Raw genomic sequence first — 18,647 nt, 5'->3', positions numbered from 1 at the left:
GGACCTGTTTAGCTCCGGCTTACGTCCAGTGGTAGTGTTAGTTCTTGGAAACGAAACCAGATGGCGGCACTATCTACCTCAAGAGTCATTTCGACCTTGGGGGTGTACGTCCGCCGGAGAGACTTTCGTGGTGGTTTTTTTTTTTTTTTTTTTTTTTTATGATTATTGTAATTTATTTGTAAATAAAGGCCCCTGGCCTTTATTTATTGGAAAACAATACAATGTTGAAACTGTTACAGTTATACTCAACAGTATTATTAAATTTGTTCAATAAGTATTTGTTGGAGGGGATTTTCCCAGTGTTTTGGAAAAATGCGCTACTCAAAGTTTTTTGAAAACCTGACAAGAGCTTGTCTAACCCACGAAGTTACTGGCCAATTTCTCTTTTGCCCAACTTGGGTAAATTATTTGAAAGATTACTTTACCTGCGCCTGACAGAATTGTTAGATCAAAGGAAGATGTGCTTGCCGTGTCAACATGGCTTCAAAAAATCAAAATATACTGAAAATGCTTTACATGACCTGATTGGTCATGTGCACAATTCAGTTAGTAAATATGAGTTGGTTTTATTTATAGGCTGTGAAGGAGATTTTTACACGGTTTGGCATCCTAGTATAATAAATAAAATAAATTTTCTGTTTATATTCCGGGACGAGCAAACGGTCAGAGGAGTTTACAAGATAGACAGAATACAAGAAACAGCACCGTATTCAGCAGTCACAGGCTTGAACACGTAGCTCAGTACATGGGCAAGGCACGTGTACTGAGCTCTCCACTGAAAATCAGATGTCCATATAAGTTATACAGAGTTATTATAAGTTATTTAAATGGCAGACAGATTACTGATTACTTATCTGAACATTTCGATTACAGGAAGTTTATAAATAGGGGGTATCCTCAGGGGTCAGTTTTAGGACCCTTGTTTTGGACCTTGTGCTTGACCAGTGCGTAGAGATGCCGTTTGTGGATTGCCACAAAGTTGCATTTTCAATGATTTAGTCACCTGCATTTCAGGTAGATCAAGGAAAATGTTGGAGGACAGATTGGAGTGTGTATTAAGTAATTTGGAGAAATTGGTGGGAGCTAATAAACTAAAGATTTCTTAAGAGAAATATGTAATGATGCTTTTGAAGGGCAAATTGGATACTGGTAGACCATCAAGGGCTTTAATAGCCAGTAAACCTATGGTGTAACAAAATAAGTATTTGGGAGTAATGTTGGATTCTAACTTAACATTTATGCCCCACATGAACTATTTAATTAACAAATTTAAAAATTTTAGTGTAGCCATGGTAAGAATATTTAGAGTCGAATGGGGATTGGGAAGGAGGAAACTAAATTATATTCACTGCAAAGAACAATATTATTGGCTATACAGAAGGTATATAAGACAGTTTCTACACATGCCCTCCAGGTTATATCTGGTCACATGGCATTAGATTTATATGTAATGTATGGAGCTTTTTGATACTTTGTAAGAAAAGGGATTCACTTCACATTTTTAGATTTCACTATAGATATTAACGCAGATATTAAGAAAGAAAATAAACTTTTAGAGAGGTTATTGGATGTGTGGCAAGCCAAGTGGAATGATAGTCTTACGGGCACTACTACTGCTAAATTGTACATAGTTTATATCAGGTTTCCGTTTAATAACAAGAACAGAAAGTGGTTTTTCCCCAGTATGTAATAGTCATACTTGCTTACAGGGCACGGTGAATTAAATTATACTATTTTAATACTTATACTAGTCTACTCTATTGTAATTTATTACTATTATTATGCCTATCTCTCAGCATGATAGAAACGCGTTCGCTTCTGCCAAAAGGGGACTCAGTCCGAGTCCATCAGGCTGGTAGTCCAGAGGGTAGTCCAGTTGGTAGGCTGGTAGTCCAGACCACTGGGCCATCCCATCCATCCATCCACTTTATTATTATTATTTTGTTTGAGAATAAGAATAAATAAGAATGCGAAATATTCGAATTCAATTCTCCATTGTCCTAAAAGCTCGCAATCAAATTAATGAAAAGTTGCAACCAAAATTTTCAACCTTCTTGAGACACCGCTTCGAATTATAGAAAACAAAAGGGAAAATCAAAAAACGAATTTTGAGTCTTTGAATTATTGCATAATTACTTGAGAACTTGCAGATACCAAATTAAGAAAGCATACTGCAGCATTTCAATTATATTTTACGAAAATTAATTAAACTGAACAGTATAACGAACGTAGTAGTTATATTTTATAGACCTTTTAAATATTTTCAAATATCATTGGCTTCGAATCGGATATCCAGTATTTCTCCAACTGCATTCGATCGAACCTGGGGAAAAATATATCTAGAAAACAATAGACTCGTCGAGCTTTCCCCAGATGTATTCATGGATCTAGTGCTTCACAGAGGGGCTATAAGTGTTGAAAGTAAGTCATTATTTCTCTTCATTATCAATTACTCTCATCAACTGTGCTGTATTCAAGCTACTATTTCAATAAAAATTAAATAATAATGCAAGAGTAGAACATTAAGACAGAATTAATGTACTGGTAAAAATTCTTCCCATCATCCCTCTATTAATAGCAGAAGCTTGTCTAGTTTTCAGAAGAATGCATGCGTGTGTTTTTAAAAGGAAAGTGGAAAATATTTCCTTCCTGAACATTTTATCTGTTTTATTATGAGAGAGGCCGCTAGGGAGTGAATCGAATCATTGAAGTTAATTATGAGGACCTCTTTGGACTTGGGGGAAGTTTCTTTGAAGTGGCGAAGTGCCAAAGTGAGCAGCAATACATAAAGACGGTTCTAAGTCGGTAACTATAGGCCATCTAGTCTGACTTTAAGGGTTGGGAAAATCATAGAGGAAATGATTAAGATTGCAATCCAGGTTATGGCCTTCGAAATAACACGCAACATGGTTTTGTTAAGGGAAAATCATGTTCCAAACTTAATAGGCTATTTTAATACAGTTACTGGTGAGCCGTATGTAGGGAACAATTTCGACTTGGGTTATTTGGATTTTAGCAAGGCATTTGATTCAGTCTCTTATGAGCGTTTACTGTATAATGTGGAACATGTTGGGATTACTGGAAAAATTCTAAGATGGATTGCTGGGTGCCTGCAGGGCAGAACGCAAAGGGCTGTGATTAATGGGTATCACTGGTCAAAATGTTGACCATGCCGTTCATACGAAAGAATCATGCAGCAGGGAAACCACAAAATTTTCACCAAAATAAATAAATAAAATGAAATAAAATAACTGCAAGACAGCTGGCAGAAAAATGTATTTGTTTTAATATTTAACATTGTCTGACTGATACCAATTAATTTTTCAAAATGTGATTATCCTATCTTGATATCATCTAATTTCAGGTTTATCATGTCATAGGGTGTTCAATTTCCTGAATCAATAAACTTTGTTGTATATCTCTTTTTTTCTTTTATTCTTTTTTCTTTTTTTGTTAACCAGGACTTTTGATTATTATTATTTTTTAATTTAAATTAAAATTTCTGTTATACACCAGTTTCTATTATACACCACGAGGTGGCTAAAGGAGTTTCTTATTTTTCTCAACATCGTATGCTGACAGTTTCGTCTTTCTACAATCTCAAGTCACTAATTCGCCAATAAAACCTAAACTAAGCTACAATCTCAATCGCACTACTGCAGCATAGAGGTGTGTGCTTTATATTTATTTATTTATTTATATGTTTATAAAGCTGTTTAGCTATTTGAGTTATTTAATAACAAACAAATAACTAGGTAAAATTTCACTGAAAAAAATTGTAGGCCTAAATACGATCAACTAAGCCTAACATCCACAAGCATGACTCAAATACACAGTTTGCTCAGTAAGGTGTTTATCCTCCTCTCTCGCTGTTTTAAAATAGGAAAACGAGTTCCCGATTTTAAAACAATGGAAAAGGGGGGATAAACACCCTAACTAACGCTAACCATAACGGATTGGGTATTTCAATTACTGCCAGTTTGGAAGGGGGTACCCGTCACCAAAATTTAACCAAAAATTTAAACAAATTTTGTGAAAATTTAAAGGCAATATATGAAATGCTATACTATAAGAGCTTTTTAAAATTTTTGGTTAATTCTCCATAAAAATGTATTTTTATGGAGAACTGAATAATTTTAGAAAATAACTCTGCGTTACGTTTTTTGTAGTGACTGTACTGTGCTATCGATTATATATCACAGTGGTCACTACTTTTTACAACAGAAATAATATAAAAATTATTTCTCTTGAAATTAATAATTTGTGGCATGTATGTGTGTCATTTCAAATGATACATGCATCACAATTTCAAGTTGCATTGCATACATATTTGTATATGAATTTATAGAAGTAGAACTCATATAAAGAGAATATAACAGAATGTGAAGATGAGAGTAAATGGGCCTGTAGCACCTTAATTCATTGCTTAAATATAAATACGTATATCCAGTAAAAATTTTAATAAATATTTAATTACATGGTTTGCAGCTTTCGAGGCTAAACGGGCCTCTTCGTCAGCAAGTACTAACAGAAAACCATTTGTAATTAAATGTTTATTATTATTTATTTTTTTTTTTTTTACTGGATATACGTATTTATAAAAGGTGAAAACCTTCCTTGTTTTGCATGAACATTCTTGATTTCCAACTAAAACCTTTCAATACGTAGATATTCGTTAACCAAGACTTTTTTTTAACTTAAACATTTTTAGCATCTTAACCGTAAGTATAAACTGGAATTTTATACCTATGTAAGTATAAAAATGGAATTACACTATTTCAAATTTTGTAAAAATAAGTAAAAACATATTTTTTTTTAATATCGTATCAAAAATGTAATTAAGTTTTAATTTATGTAAATAAAGCAGGATAAAGTACTGTCCAGTACCTTTATTCTGTTCCATTAAAGATGAATTTAGATTTTTTTGATTTTTTTTTCATTCTGTAAAACACATTTCTAAATTTATATTCTATATGTTTTTTTTTTTTTCTCGTTATAAATATACAACGTTTGATAGCAACTGTGAATATGAATATAATCTTGTTTTACTTGAAAAAAAAATCATTTTTTTGAAAGGACTGTTGATTTATTCAGTCATGTTAAAAAAAGCTGAATGATATTTTCTGCTAGACTGTAAGTAGCAAAATTCATGTAATTTATCTAAATTGTTTTACAAGATTAAAGAAAAGTGAACCTTTTGGTGCTTTAGAGGATTTTCTGTTATATCTAGAAAATGCTGCATACTACAAGAAAAATGTTACATAAAGAAAATCAAAAACAATACATAATAATAGTCTTCAGTATAGGAGCTCTGTTGTGTTAATATTTAACATCTTGTTACATCAGATAGTGTGAGCTCGGGAAGCGTACGGCCATCCCTGCAGCGGAACCCTGGAAATATTTGCATATGCAGTTGGTCAAATATATGTTTATTTTGCAGCAACCATAGGTAGTCTGCGCCACAGCATGAAAATGGATTATCTGAAAAATAAAACATGTAAAGAATTAAAAAAGAAGGCAAATTAAACTGAGAAAATAGAATTATATTTTTTCATGAATATTGAGCATGTTTATATTCCCATTCGAGTTTATAAAAATATTCCACTGGGGGGGGGGGGTTAAATAAAGCCATCTTCCTTCCGATCGTGTCGTATGCTGCAGGTGCTTGGTTCCACCGAGCTAGATTGGTAAAAATGATAGTCAAATTAGGCTCTATACAACGGACGATGCTCCTGGCTACTCATAGGGTATGCAGGACAATATCCACTGCTGCCATCCAGATCTTATATGGGACACTTCCACTGGACCTGTATGTAACCTTCCGTGGCCTGACCTTTAGAATCAAGAAGAAAATTCCGACCAAGATCTTGGACATTGCGCTAAACCTGGACACTGACCCTAAGGTAGAGAGAACGCGCTGTTATAATGAGATGATAAACACGGGGCTGGATTTTGGTGTTCGTAGGACCTAGGCACTTTTATTCCGAAATGTGCTAAAAAAGTGGGTAAAATGTTTCTTCTGTTTTAACACTTTGACTGCGAATCACGTCAGTTAACGTGATTCAAGTTTCAACTAAAATAAATGATACACCACCTCAATTGACGGAGCGATCATCACTTTGATTCTTCTAGTTTCGAGAACAGTTGCTAAATAGGCTATCTAAGATAGCGTATGCATATTGAATTGAAGCTCCCAGAGTCGATTGCGCACATGTTTTCTCAGCTCGTTTTTATTTAGTCACAGTGAAAAGAGTGAGGCGTTTTTTGTTTTTTTTTTTAATTTTTCCCTTCCTTCTTAGGCCCTAAAATTTCGTAGGTCCTAGGACCTACGAAATTGCCTATGGTGCCTAATGGGAAATCCAGCCCTGGATCATAAACATCTGGCAGACAAGATGGGACACTTCCACAGGGAGGAGTTACAAGGAAATTCCTTCCGGATGCGACTTTCTCCTCTTCTAAGTCAGCGCAGAAGTGACTCTCTCTAACTCTTGAAACATCATTCCTGGTCACTGGGCATGGTTCATTGAACGAGACGCTCTTCCAACTCTGCCTAATACCCATAGACGCTTGCCACTGCGGTGCCAAGGAGATTTGGTTCCACTTTCTCTTCGAGTGCGCTCTCTACGAGGACCTGAGGCAAGACATAGCTAATACTATCCCTGTCACTGAAAACCAACTGGACATCCTGCTACAGACACCAGAGAACCTGGCTGCCTTCCAGAACTTCTCAATGCAAGTATTCACGCGCAGGAAAATCTCTTATAGAATAACACAGGCTATGAATGGGGATCCCCCAGACAGCAGCTTAAAATTAAATTTTATTAATTTTTAAAAATTATTTAATTTTCTTTTTTCTCTTTTCTCTTCGCGCTGTGCACTGGGTATTTTTTTCCTTTTTTTTTCTGTAGCTTCTCTTCTTTTTTTATTACACCACGGGATTTTTTTTTCTTCTCGAATGGGTCCCCCAGAGAAATCTCGCCCGCCTTTTGGCAACATCAAGTGAGTCAGAGTCTCGAATTGAGCCGGACGAGTTTTATTGGGACTGGCCATCTCGTAGTGTGGTCGAGTACTCAGAATCATCTCTCCAGGTGACTGGTGCTTCTGGATAGCCAAGCGGCCAGAATATAACAACAGAACGCCCGCCTTTTGGCAACATCAAGTGAGTCAGAGTCTCGAATTGAGCCGGACGAGTTTTATTGGGACTGGCCATCTCGTAGTGTGATCGAGTACTCAGAATCATCTCTCCAGGTGACTGGTGCTTCTGGATAGCCAAGCGGCCAGAATATAACAACAGAACACACATAATAAACACAAACCTACACGACTCACATTTCTGGCCCCTCTTACAGTGGTACTGTTCTTCACAGAGATACGAGACGGAGTTGAAAAGACGTTCTAGGAGCAGCCAATTACAAAAACACATGTCCACACACACATATGTCTATTTAGATTGCATCGAAGAACCGGCTGCATTATCCCCACCGATCTTTGATTGCGTATGCATCATTCATAGTGGTCAGATGTTTTTAGTATGATGCCTTGTAAAAAGGATAGGTGGAACACGACCAGGGTATGTCTGCCAGGGGCAAAGGTTGATGACGTTGTAGAGCGGATATCATCTTTTAAGGGCACAAAAGGTGATATAGTTGTACACGTTGGCACTAATGATATTAAGAGTAGGAGACCGGCAGAATTACTTAACAAGTACGTGTCACTGTTAAAAAAAAGCCGTGAATTAGGGTTGAATTTGAAAGTGTCTGCAATTCTGCCCAGACACGATAGGAGGGAGTATATGATGAGAGCCTTGTCGATCAATTCGGCCCTGGAAAGATTGTGCAAGGCTCAAGGGGTAGAATTTTTCTCAGCCTGGTCTGTGCTTGTTAGCAGGAGAGACTGCTTCTACAGGGATGGGATACACTTAAATAGAAAGGGTGAAAGAATATTTGCTGATGCTATCGAGGCAGTGTTAGGTGGGTCGGAAAACTGCTAGCTTGGGGGGGTACAAGGAATAATAGATTAACAGTAGCCACTGGCAGAGGTGAAAGTGATTCTTACACTGCTTCTATTGGAATGAGCAGCAACCTGGAAAACAAGATGCAGGATATTTCAGAGACTGCTGGGAGTCATTGCGGTACAAGTAAACACATGGGTTGTGTTAGGGTAGCTAATAATAGGAACAGGTGCATGTATACTTGCGTGTATACCAATGCTAAGAGTTTGGTAAATAAATTTGATGAATATGAGGTATTGCTCAAAACATCAAAGGCAGATATTGTTGGGATATCAGAGACATGGTGTCACACAGATATAAGGAATGCTGAACTGGAATTTGGAGAGTACAATGTGTACAGAAAGGATAGACAGGATAGGAAGGGAGGATGGGTTATGCTAATAGTTAAGAAACATAAAATCCAAGGAGGTACAGCCAGTGGACACCGCTGGACAGTGCAGTGCTGTGTGGAGTCAGTTTGGTGTGACATAAGTATTGGGAGATCAAAATTGTGGATAGGAGTGTGTTATAGGCCTAATGACTCTGATGAGTATAATAAGAAACTGTACAGGGAAATAGAGTGGGCCAGTAAATCAGAGAGTCTTATAATGGGAGATTTTAATTTCCCAGATATTGACTGGAATTTGTGGGTTGGTCACTCACACACTAGCAAGGCTTTTGTGGCTTTATTGGATGATTGGTTTCTACAGCAGTATGTTCAGGAGGCAACTAGAGGGAGTAATACTCTTGATCTGATTATCAGTAGTGATTCTTCATGCATGAAGAATCTGCAGATAAAGGAACCACTTGGTGGCAGTGATCACAGTGTGCTGAAGTCGGATTTATTCAAAGAGAAAACTACCATCAGGGGTAAAGGGAAGGTTTTTACTTTCGTAAAGGCGACTACGATGGACTGAGACAGTATTTAAATTCTATACAGTGGGACCAACTGATGATGCTACCAACAGCAAATTCAAAATGGGAAGCATTCAAAGAACTTATCTTGGAAGCTACTAGGCTTTACATACCAACTAAGAAATATTGTTCAAAGTTTAATCCTAAATGGATGTCAGATGAACTAATGAGACATATGGCAGAGAATAAAAATGCATGAGATACATATAAATAACATGTGACACAGAAGCCTATGATAGATATAAGCTGGTCTGTAACCAAGTTACAAAGGATGTTAGGCAGGCGAAGGCAGATTACGAGAAATCTTTGGCAAAGGATGCAAAGAAAAACAGCAAATAGTTCTTTACTTATGTAAACTCTAGACTCTAGAAGGAAGGGGATGAACCAGATTGGTCCACTTGATATCGATGGTTCAACTATTGATGATCCTGCTCGGGTAGCTAACAAACTAAATGAATATTTTGCATCGACATTCACACATGAGTTATTCAGCGAGGGGAATGCCAGAGATGTATTCAACTCTGACAGTAAGCTAGATAATCTTGTAATAACTGAGAGCAAAGTGGAGGAGAAATTGTTGAAGTTAAACATAAGAAAGGCACCTGGGGTGGATGGGATCTATCCAGTTATATTAAAGGAGGCGGAAAAGGAAGTAAGCAAACCCTTAGCCATAATTATGAGAGCTTCCTTGGACTCAGGGGAGGTACCCATAGACTGGAGATGTGCAAATGTGACCCCAATTGACAAAGGAGGATCAAAGGCTGACACAAGTAATTATAGACCTGTGAGTTTAACTTCTGTTCCAGGAAAATTAATGGAGGCACTGGTTAAAGAAGCACTGCAGGATCATCTAGACAAGACTTCAGTTATAGCTCGGACACAGCATGGTTTTGTTAAGGGGAAGTCTTTCCTGACCAATTTGATTGGATACTATGATGCAGTCACAAAAGAACTGGATGCAGGGAATAACTTTGATGTTATATACAGGGTGATTCACTACCAGTGCGACAAACTTGCAGGAGGTGTAGGGGGCACAAAGACGAATCGGAATCACATAGCATTGCAGGGTCCGAAATGCCTTCGTCATGCGGTAGAGGACGTTGAACGGGAGGTTGCGTGAACAGCGATCCCGCTTAAAGTCAGCATTTGCGAACCGGTTCCCGAGGCAGTAGGGTGGACGAGTATTCAAACTTTGAACTGGCCGACATGCACCTCGCGTATGGAGCTGCGGACTGTAACGGGCGCGCCGCTCTGCGCTTGTACCAGGAACGTTTCCCGCACAGGCGTTCTCCTCATCATACGATTTTCGCACGTGTACACAGAAAATTACGTGAGACTGGTTGTTTCACGAGATGTACCATGAATTGAGAGCGAACGACGAGGACGCCAGACAATGAGGAGAATGTCCTACGTCTTGCAGAAGGCAATCCGAGTACGAGTACTCGAGCGATAGGCCAACGATTGGGTATTTCCCAATCCACTGTATGGAGGATACTGTCAACAAACCAAATGAGTTCATACCATCTGCAACGCATCCAATCATTGGAGCCTGCGGATTATCCACTCCGGAGGACTTTTGCTACTTGGTTTCTTCAACAGAGTGTGGCAGACAGCGCATTTGCTGCGTCCGTATTGTTCACGGATGAGGCAAGTTTCACAAGAGAGGGAACCTTCAATCAACATAACACCCATTTGTGGGCTTTGGAGAACCCCCATGGTACGCGAAGACGTGCAACTCAACGCCATTTCTCTGTCAATGTTTGGGCCGGCATTGTTGGAGACCACCTCATTGGACCGTACCTTCTTCCCCCTCGTCTGGACGGTAGGGCATACTTTATCTTTCTACAGCAAGTCCTGCGCGAACTTATTGAAGAAGCACATGTTCCTCAGTCGTTGCACCGCTCAATGTGGTTCCACCATGATGGGGCTCCCCCCACATTACACCAATGACGCCCGCCAACACCTAAACGTTACATTTGGACAGCATTTGATAGGTCGTGGTGGTCCGGTTCATTGGCCTGCTAGATCGCTGGACCTATCATGCCTGGACTTCTTCTGCTGGGGTTAAATGAAGACATTGGTGTACGAGACCCCCGTTTATTCAGTTGAAGACCTCGTAGCTCGCATCTCTGTAGCTGCCGAGGAGATTCGAGACACGCCAGGAATCTTCCAGAACGTTAGGGATTCCATGCGGCGGCGTTGTGAAGCCTGTGTGACTGCTTCTGGTCGAACTTTCGAACACCTTCTGTTACATGGCTTTTTGCCAATGTAAAACTTGTCATTAAAATGATTTCTGTTACACTAACGAGTTGCTGTTTCTGTTCTTTTTCTTTGCTTCTTTGTTCACGCGATCTCCCGCATGACGAAGGCATTTCGGACCCTGCAATGCTATGTGATTCCGATTCGTCTTTGTGTCCCCTACACCTCCTGCAAGTTTGTCACACTGGTAGTGAATCACCCTGTATTTAGATCTTAGAAAGGCTTTTTATACTGTTGCATATGGAAGACTGCTATACAAATTGGAGCAGTGTGGCATTGGAGGTAAATTGCTGCTATGAATAAAGGGATGGTTGAGGTGAAGAAGACAGAGAGTGGTAATCAATGGGCACTGCTCATCGTGGACTAATGTTATTAGTGGAGTCCCTCAGGGTTCAGTGTTGGGTCTGTTATTGTTTTCTGTATTTATAAATGATATTGATGATGGTATATCAAGCTTAATATCCAAGTTTGCACGCGATACAAAGGTTGGCGGGGTTGTTAAGGACACTACTGACGCTATGCTGCTGCAACAGGATCTGGAAAGGTTGAGCAGATGGGCTGAGAGGTGGCAAATGAAGTTTGACATTGACAAATGTAAAGTACTACATATGGGAAACAGCAACCCCAGAGCAACGTATCAACTCTGTGGTACTACACTGACAGTGGTAGAGAATGAAAAGGACTTCGGGGTAATTGTGCAGGCAGATATGAAGTTCTCTGAGCAGTGCAGACGGGCTGCAAGAGTAGCTCATGGTGTCTTGTCAATGATATACAGGAATTTTTCTAGCAGGGATAAGGATGCGATTATTCCCTTGTATAAGGCAGTCAGGCCACACCTTGAGTACTGTATACAGGTCTGGAGGCCTCATTTCAAGAAGGATATAGAGCTTCTGGAACGAGTACAGAGAAGGGTAACAAGATTAGTGAATGGAACAAAGGGTTGCTCTTACGAAGAAAAGCTTAAGTTTTGCAAATTACAGGGTCTGGAGACTAGGCACCGGCGAGGTGATCTGATAGAGGTGTATAAAGCCTTGAATGGTTTGAGCATGCTCAATGCCGATGGGATTCTTCCTCTTGCTCAGAATAATCACTTGAGAGGGCATAAATTCAGATTGAGGAATGACAGATGTAGGATAGATGTGCGGAAATTTGCCTTTAGCCAGCGGGTAGTTAGTTGGTGGAAAAGACTTCCATCCCTTGTTGTGGAAGTTGATAGCCTAAATAAATTTAAGGTTCAGCTGGACAAGTATTTCGAACCAACAGAGGGGTGAAATGGAAGTGGTTTTTTTTTTTTTTTTTTTTTTTGGCTGATGCTGCATAAGCTTGCTTTCTTGCATCATATGCCTCTAATGCTAATGATCATGGGTGAGTGCAATCAGGGGCATTAAGAGCCGGCACAGTCCCTGGTACTGACCAGCCTTTTCCCGTGTCTGAACGTCGAATTGGAGTTCGGAGTTCAGCTTCCAGGTTCTATATCCGAACTCGGGGTAGTTGAACACGCTTGCCTTTTCCTCTCGATGCTGCTATGTATACTCAGTGTTAGCTAAAAAAAAATAAAAATTAAAAGGAAAAATACCATGACTTACTCATTAGGTAGATATACCCTCCTCCTCGGTTCAGCATTCCGTTCACAATATTAGAAAAAACGTCGGGATTTAGAGAAGTCAGCGAGTTATTACTCAAAATAATAGCACCAGGAATACCTCCATAGAAGGCATTAGGATGAATATTTGAGATCTGGTTTTCGTCCAGTACGATCTGAAATTATAAAAATTAAATTTTTAAAAATCTTAATAAATACTGACTACTGTGCTTTTTAGTAATGAGCAGTCACATTGCTAATTACTAAAAATCTTACATTTGCCCTTACTGTTTTTTTTTAAAAAACCATTAAATGCAATGTAATTCAGTTGAAAATGTTTATTTGAAAATTCCATAAATTTATTTCTATAAATTTTAAAAAAATAATTCATTCATTTCAAAAAGTAGATGAGAAACTAATAAGTTTTCAAGTTAATTTTAAACATACAGTAATCTCTGATGTACGAACATTTTTTCGTGTTATGAACAAGAGTTTTTGACAGCACCAATTTTATTTTTAAGTTTAGCTAACCACAGTAAGTAAAGCATTTTGAAAGTAAAATGAACGAGCTCGAAATACTTTCAACCTGTACTATATTGTACATCTACTGTACAATATAGTACAGTATCGTTTTGTAAAATTTAGTTTTATTACTTTTAATATTTTCTGTTAATCTAGCAAAAGGACCGGAATGAACTGTTTTGGATTCGAGGATATGAAAATCTGTGAGGTCAGAAATAATAATAATAATAATGACTTTAGTACATTCCAACCGATTGCTTTACTATTCACCCTTCCCTAGCACTTCCCAGACGCCAGCTTCTGCGGCTACCACAGCCACATAATGCACTATCTCACTAAGGACAGAGTCTGGCCCTACAGAATTTTCGGAGAGGTGACCCACCCGAGACCTAACAGGAGACAGTCATTGGAGTCAAATTAGTAGGGAGAAATATGTCGGATACGACTGCCTTCGTCCAATATTTCCGTATGGCCGAGTCTCATGCTTATTAGTAGTGTACCAACCTTAGAAAAGCCATCAACTAGATGTCCTGTTGCAGGCTAGCTTTGCATTGTTAACCGAAGGTGTGACAGAAGGATCCAAATTGCTATTCAGCGAAAACCGAAGTGTCATAATGGAGCAATTAACCATACAGTAGAACAGTGTTAGCATGAGCCATATTCAATTTATTATATTAGGACTACCCGTAATTTCTTACATATATCCGTGTATGTATTATGTCTGTAATTTGCGTGTGTTCTCTGGTCGATTTGCCTGTTTTTCTGGACGAAAAACTCCAGTTTCTGGGAAGAAAAACCTTGCTATCTACGCCTGAGAACGACTGACTCAGCCACGGAGTGAAGAAAGCCCATTACAGTTCCTCGCGTCATCGACGGGATTCGAACCCGGACCTTTTCCACCTGGTGTGGGGAGGACGGTGACGATACCACTGTGCTACCGCGCAGACGCATGATCCATATTAGCTTGGACCATTCGTCAGACACTATTATGGTTTTGCTATTGCAGCCGACTGATACCTGAGTACCTCTGCTGACACTACGCCACATCAAATATGCCTACAGTGGGCACGAAACAGAATCTGGACAGCAAATGACTGAAAATGGATTACTTGATCTGATGAATCGTGTGTCCAGTTACAACATTCGGACGGACAGGTGAGTGTGGAGCACTCAACAGGAGTTTCTTGAATCCGCTGCGTCTAGAGGCGGGGTTTCTGATACTTTCGGGGATAGCGTAATAGTCTGGCGCATATTTGTAAGGGATACTTACTAAGGGATTTTTTATTTACAGTCTGGTGAAAGACCCTGGTTGCTACTAACGACCAGGGTCCTTCACTGACTGTGAATAAAAATTCATTCACAAGGAAAATCTGTGTATGTGTTCCCCAAGGCAGAGTTCTTTCTGGGCTCCTCTTTATGGCTGCCATCCACCCATTCCTGTGCCAGCAAACGGAATTTTCTCAGTTATGCAGACGATTTGAAGCTGCTCTATAGGATCCACGGGACCGCCCGACCTTATTCTGCTTCCGAAACCATAATTAACAGCCTTAAAAATCTTATTACATATCTATCTCAGTTTTGTCTTGAGATAAATTAGCACAAATGGTGTTTTCACTTAAATCAAACCCAATGCAACTAAACCTGAAAATCAATGGAACCTCCATCACCCCCAGTAACCAAGCACAGAGATCTCGGCGTTATATTCGACCCCCAAACTCAGCTTCGAACACCATGTTGCAGACATTCACAAGGTCTGCAGATCCAAATGGCTCGTAAAGCAACACCTTCATTAGTATCGTCACCGCCCTCCCCATACCGGGTGGAAAAGGCCCGGGTTCGAATCCCGTCGATGACGCGAGAAATTTAAATGGGGCTTTTTTCACTTCGTGGCTGAGTTAGTCGGTCTCATGAGTAGATAGCAAGGTTTTTCTCCCCAGAAACAGGTTTTTTCGTCCAGTTAAACAGGCAAATCGACCATAGAACACACGCAATTTACAGACACAAATACGAGTTAATACATTCAATTACGGGCAACCCTAAAATAATATATATATTTTTTAAACACCTCCTTCATGTCACAGAGCCCGAGTACACCCTCCAATACATATACAGGTTTCTGCAGCCAGTCATCATCTACGGATCGGAAATCTGGGCGTCGGAAACAAAAACCAGGCAAAAAATCATTGCATCTGATGAGTACTGGCTTCGGTGGGTCCTCTACAAGCATAAACTGCCACCCCTCACACACACTTCTAATATTACCAAACTTCTGAAATACAGAAACGTTTCCGAACGGATATTCACCCTGCGCTTGCTCGTGTCGATTAAAATGATAGTGGGTGAAATCAATACACCAAGTTTTTAGCAGATGTGCAATTGGAGGACCCCCCTCCCGAAACCCTCAAGAACCCTCCCCTCTCTGCAGCCTGGCTTGGAGGCTCAGGATAGGTGACAGATTCCTGCCCATGGAGATGCTCCACGACGTTGAGATCAATGCGAACTACAAAAAGTTCATAGAGGAGAAATCCTACAGAAGATGCATCATGAGGGAACAAACAGCTTTCGTCTTCAGCTGAGGTGACTGCCATCATTTTTTCATCGCGGGTCATATAATTACATATAATATATAATTTTTATATGTAATTATTAGTTTTATGTTTTTACATATGGTTTTTGTAATTTTTCCTGTATTGGTCAATTTTATGTTAACCCCTAGCATTGTCGCTGTTATGGGCATTGCATCAGGCATCCATGTAACTAGTCTCTGAATTCAATAAAGATAGAATAAATACTCTGATCCTCCCCCTAGTACCTGTCGTTCAGCGCCTAGCTGGAGACACCTACAAGTATATAATTTCTGACCATGCGCAACTTTGCCTATTCTGGCTCCGACGCATTACCAACGTGACATTCACTATCAAGCTTAACCAAATATAGCGCCTGTTCCTTCTTCGAATGACGAGAGCATGTAGAACGACATCGACCCCAGCAATGCAAGTAATTTCTGGATGCCACTCACTAGATTTGCATATAGCCTTCTGTGGGCTAATGTGTTACTATACGCCAGACTAAATAGAGAAAGTGAGTTGTTGGGTATTTTCATCAGAGTGGATTAAAATATTAAAGCGGAAAAGATCGACTGTGGACTGAGGTCTATTTCCTCTGGAAAACAAGGTGGACATACGAAACAAAAGGGAACACCACTAAGAAATTCTTCGCAGACATCACCTTCAGAAACAGCCCGACCTGGCTCGCACTAAATCTGGAATTTACGTAACTGATTACTAGACACGAATCCATCAAGGTGAAACCGAAGGAACTCGCATTGACACAAGACGACCAGTGCCTCTGCGCAAAGAAGACAAGTTACACCTGATGAGAGACTGCAACATCTATCTAGGCTTAAGACAAAACCAACTACTAGACAGCAATCTCTCGTGCCTCTCAATGATCTAATCTCCACTAAAGACTGATTCAATGCTCTACTCAATTACGCCACAAATCTGTTTATCTATTTAAGCGGAGACAACGCCTTCTGGCTGCCGTTGCCCCTCAGCAATTGCAAGCCTTGATAGATTAATTACAGCCAACCATATAATATGACACTTCAATTACTTGTACAATACGACGTGTTGACGCCACTTCCAGGCGTGAGATCTTACTCTGACGTGTTCCACACCAGTATCTAGTGCTAATCCCATCTAGAGATACGATACACTTGCGCCGGCAATCTCCCACTTAACAGCAGGACAGGACAGGACATAGAGACCACAATAAACTATCTGCGTCACCTCCTGAACACACTGCCAAATGAAAAAATAATAATAGCAACAGATGTAAACTGTCGCTCCCCGCTATGGCATAGCGCCACTGCTGATATATTTTTGCAGCAGTGACTAACGGGATTATGTTGAGTGCGCGCGCCAGATACTGTACGTAGTTCCCACTCTCATTCATACCGTTCTCTATGGAAGGGGAGACTCGATCGAAAAATGCAGACAACTGCAAATTATGCAAAAAAGAGGTTAATAAAGACTGCAAAGGAGTTTACATCAAATTTTCGAAGTGCAAATGCCAAATTTGCCAGAGCTGCTCAGGTCTGTCCCAGATAAGCCCGAAAAAATTATCAAGCGCAGCCCACGCGAAATTCATTGCTTACTGCTGTCGGAAAAAGCCGACAAATGGACAAGGGAGCCCTTTCCAATCAGTACCGGTTTCCTCCCCGAAATTGCTGCTCGACTCCCACATGGCGTCGCCCTGCCCACTGCAGCATAGTAGAAGGCGGCACGCCAGTGACAGCCAGGTATATTTCACCCAGCTTGATCAACACGGCCACGCTGGAGCTGTTTCTGTTCAAGGAGAGCGAACAGACCACGAAAATGGAAGTTCACACCAAAAAGTCCACACTAATCCAGAAGATTCGAAGTCTAAAAATACAGTACAGCAAGATACTGGCACAGGTGGTGATAAAATTGAACCAACAAATCCAGAAAATACTGAAAACATTAGCCCCTCCCAGACAACAGGGGTTCAAAGCACGTCTTTCACCGATACCTTGGATCTTGGAGCTTCTTTGGATCCAACTATTGTACACGCCACAGTTATAAAAATAAAGAAGACGCTCGGTGATTTTATGTCAGCAGATACCAGTATGGTTACGAAAATTGCATAAAACTACATTCACAGCCTCTGGGCTGACATGGAGGCACTAACAACGTCTCTAATAACAGAGGCTGAAGGCCAAGACGATCAGCATGGAATGTCGGGCAGATCTTTTTGATGAACATATACTCTCCGCAGGAGGTTCCGATGGAGGAAATCAATCGTTGATGAAAAAGACTTTTTGCAGAGGCTGCAAAATCAAATTGGGGCCGACTTGATCCTGAGCGATCCCATCCATTGGAGAAAGGTAATTCCGGAATACGGGGCGAAAAAGCCTAGAGAACTATCAACAGAAATGTCAAATGAACCACGGATGGTGGCCTATCCAGAGCCTGCCAAAACCCTCTGGGTTTCTCGACCTGGTGATCCACGCAATATACTAATCCTAAGACCCACTGCTGACTCAGTGATACAGTCCAGGCAAGACATTAGGAATGCGGTGACAAACACACTCAAAACCAAGTATAAAAAAATAAAAGTTAAGAACATCAGACTCCTTCGGAACAAGGGTTCGTTAGTAGAAACTACAAACTCATCTGATGCCACCAAAATCTGTACCTTGCCTGCACTCAAGAATGCAGGACTTTCAATAGAAAAACCCAACAATTTTAGTCTATGGAGTTCCAAAAGATTATAGTAAGGCAGATATCTTGTACGACCTGTATCATAAAAATTTAAAAGATTATTCCTTCTTACGACAGGAGGTAAACGAAGGTA

The sequence above is a fragment of the Mastigoproctus giganteus genome, chromosome 5, assembly GCF_048544385.1.
Source record: "Mastigoproctus giganteus isolate SK-2022 chromosome 5, ASM4854438v1, whole genome shotgun sequence".
Lineage (NCBI taxonomy): Eukaryota > Metazoa > Arthropoda > Arachnida > Uropygi > Thelyphonidae > Mastigoproctus > Mastigoproctus giganteus.
The sequence above is the reverse complement of the archived record's forward strand: the minus strand, read 5'-3'. Positions refer to the sequence as shown.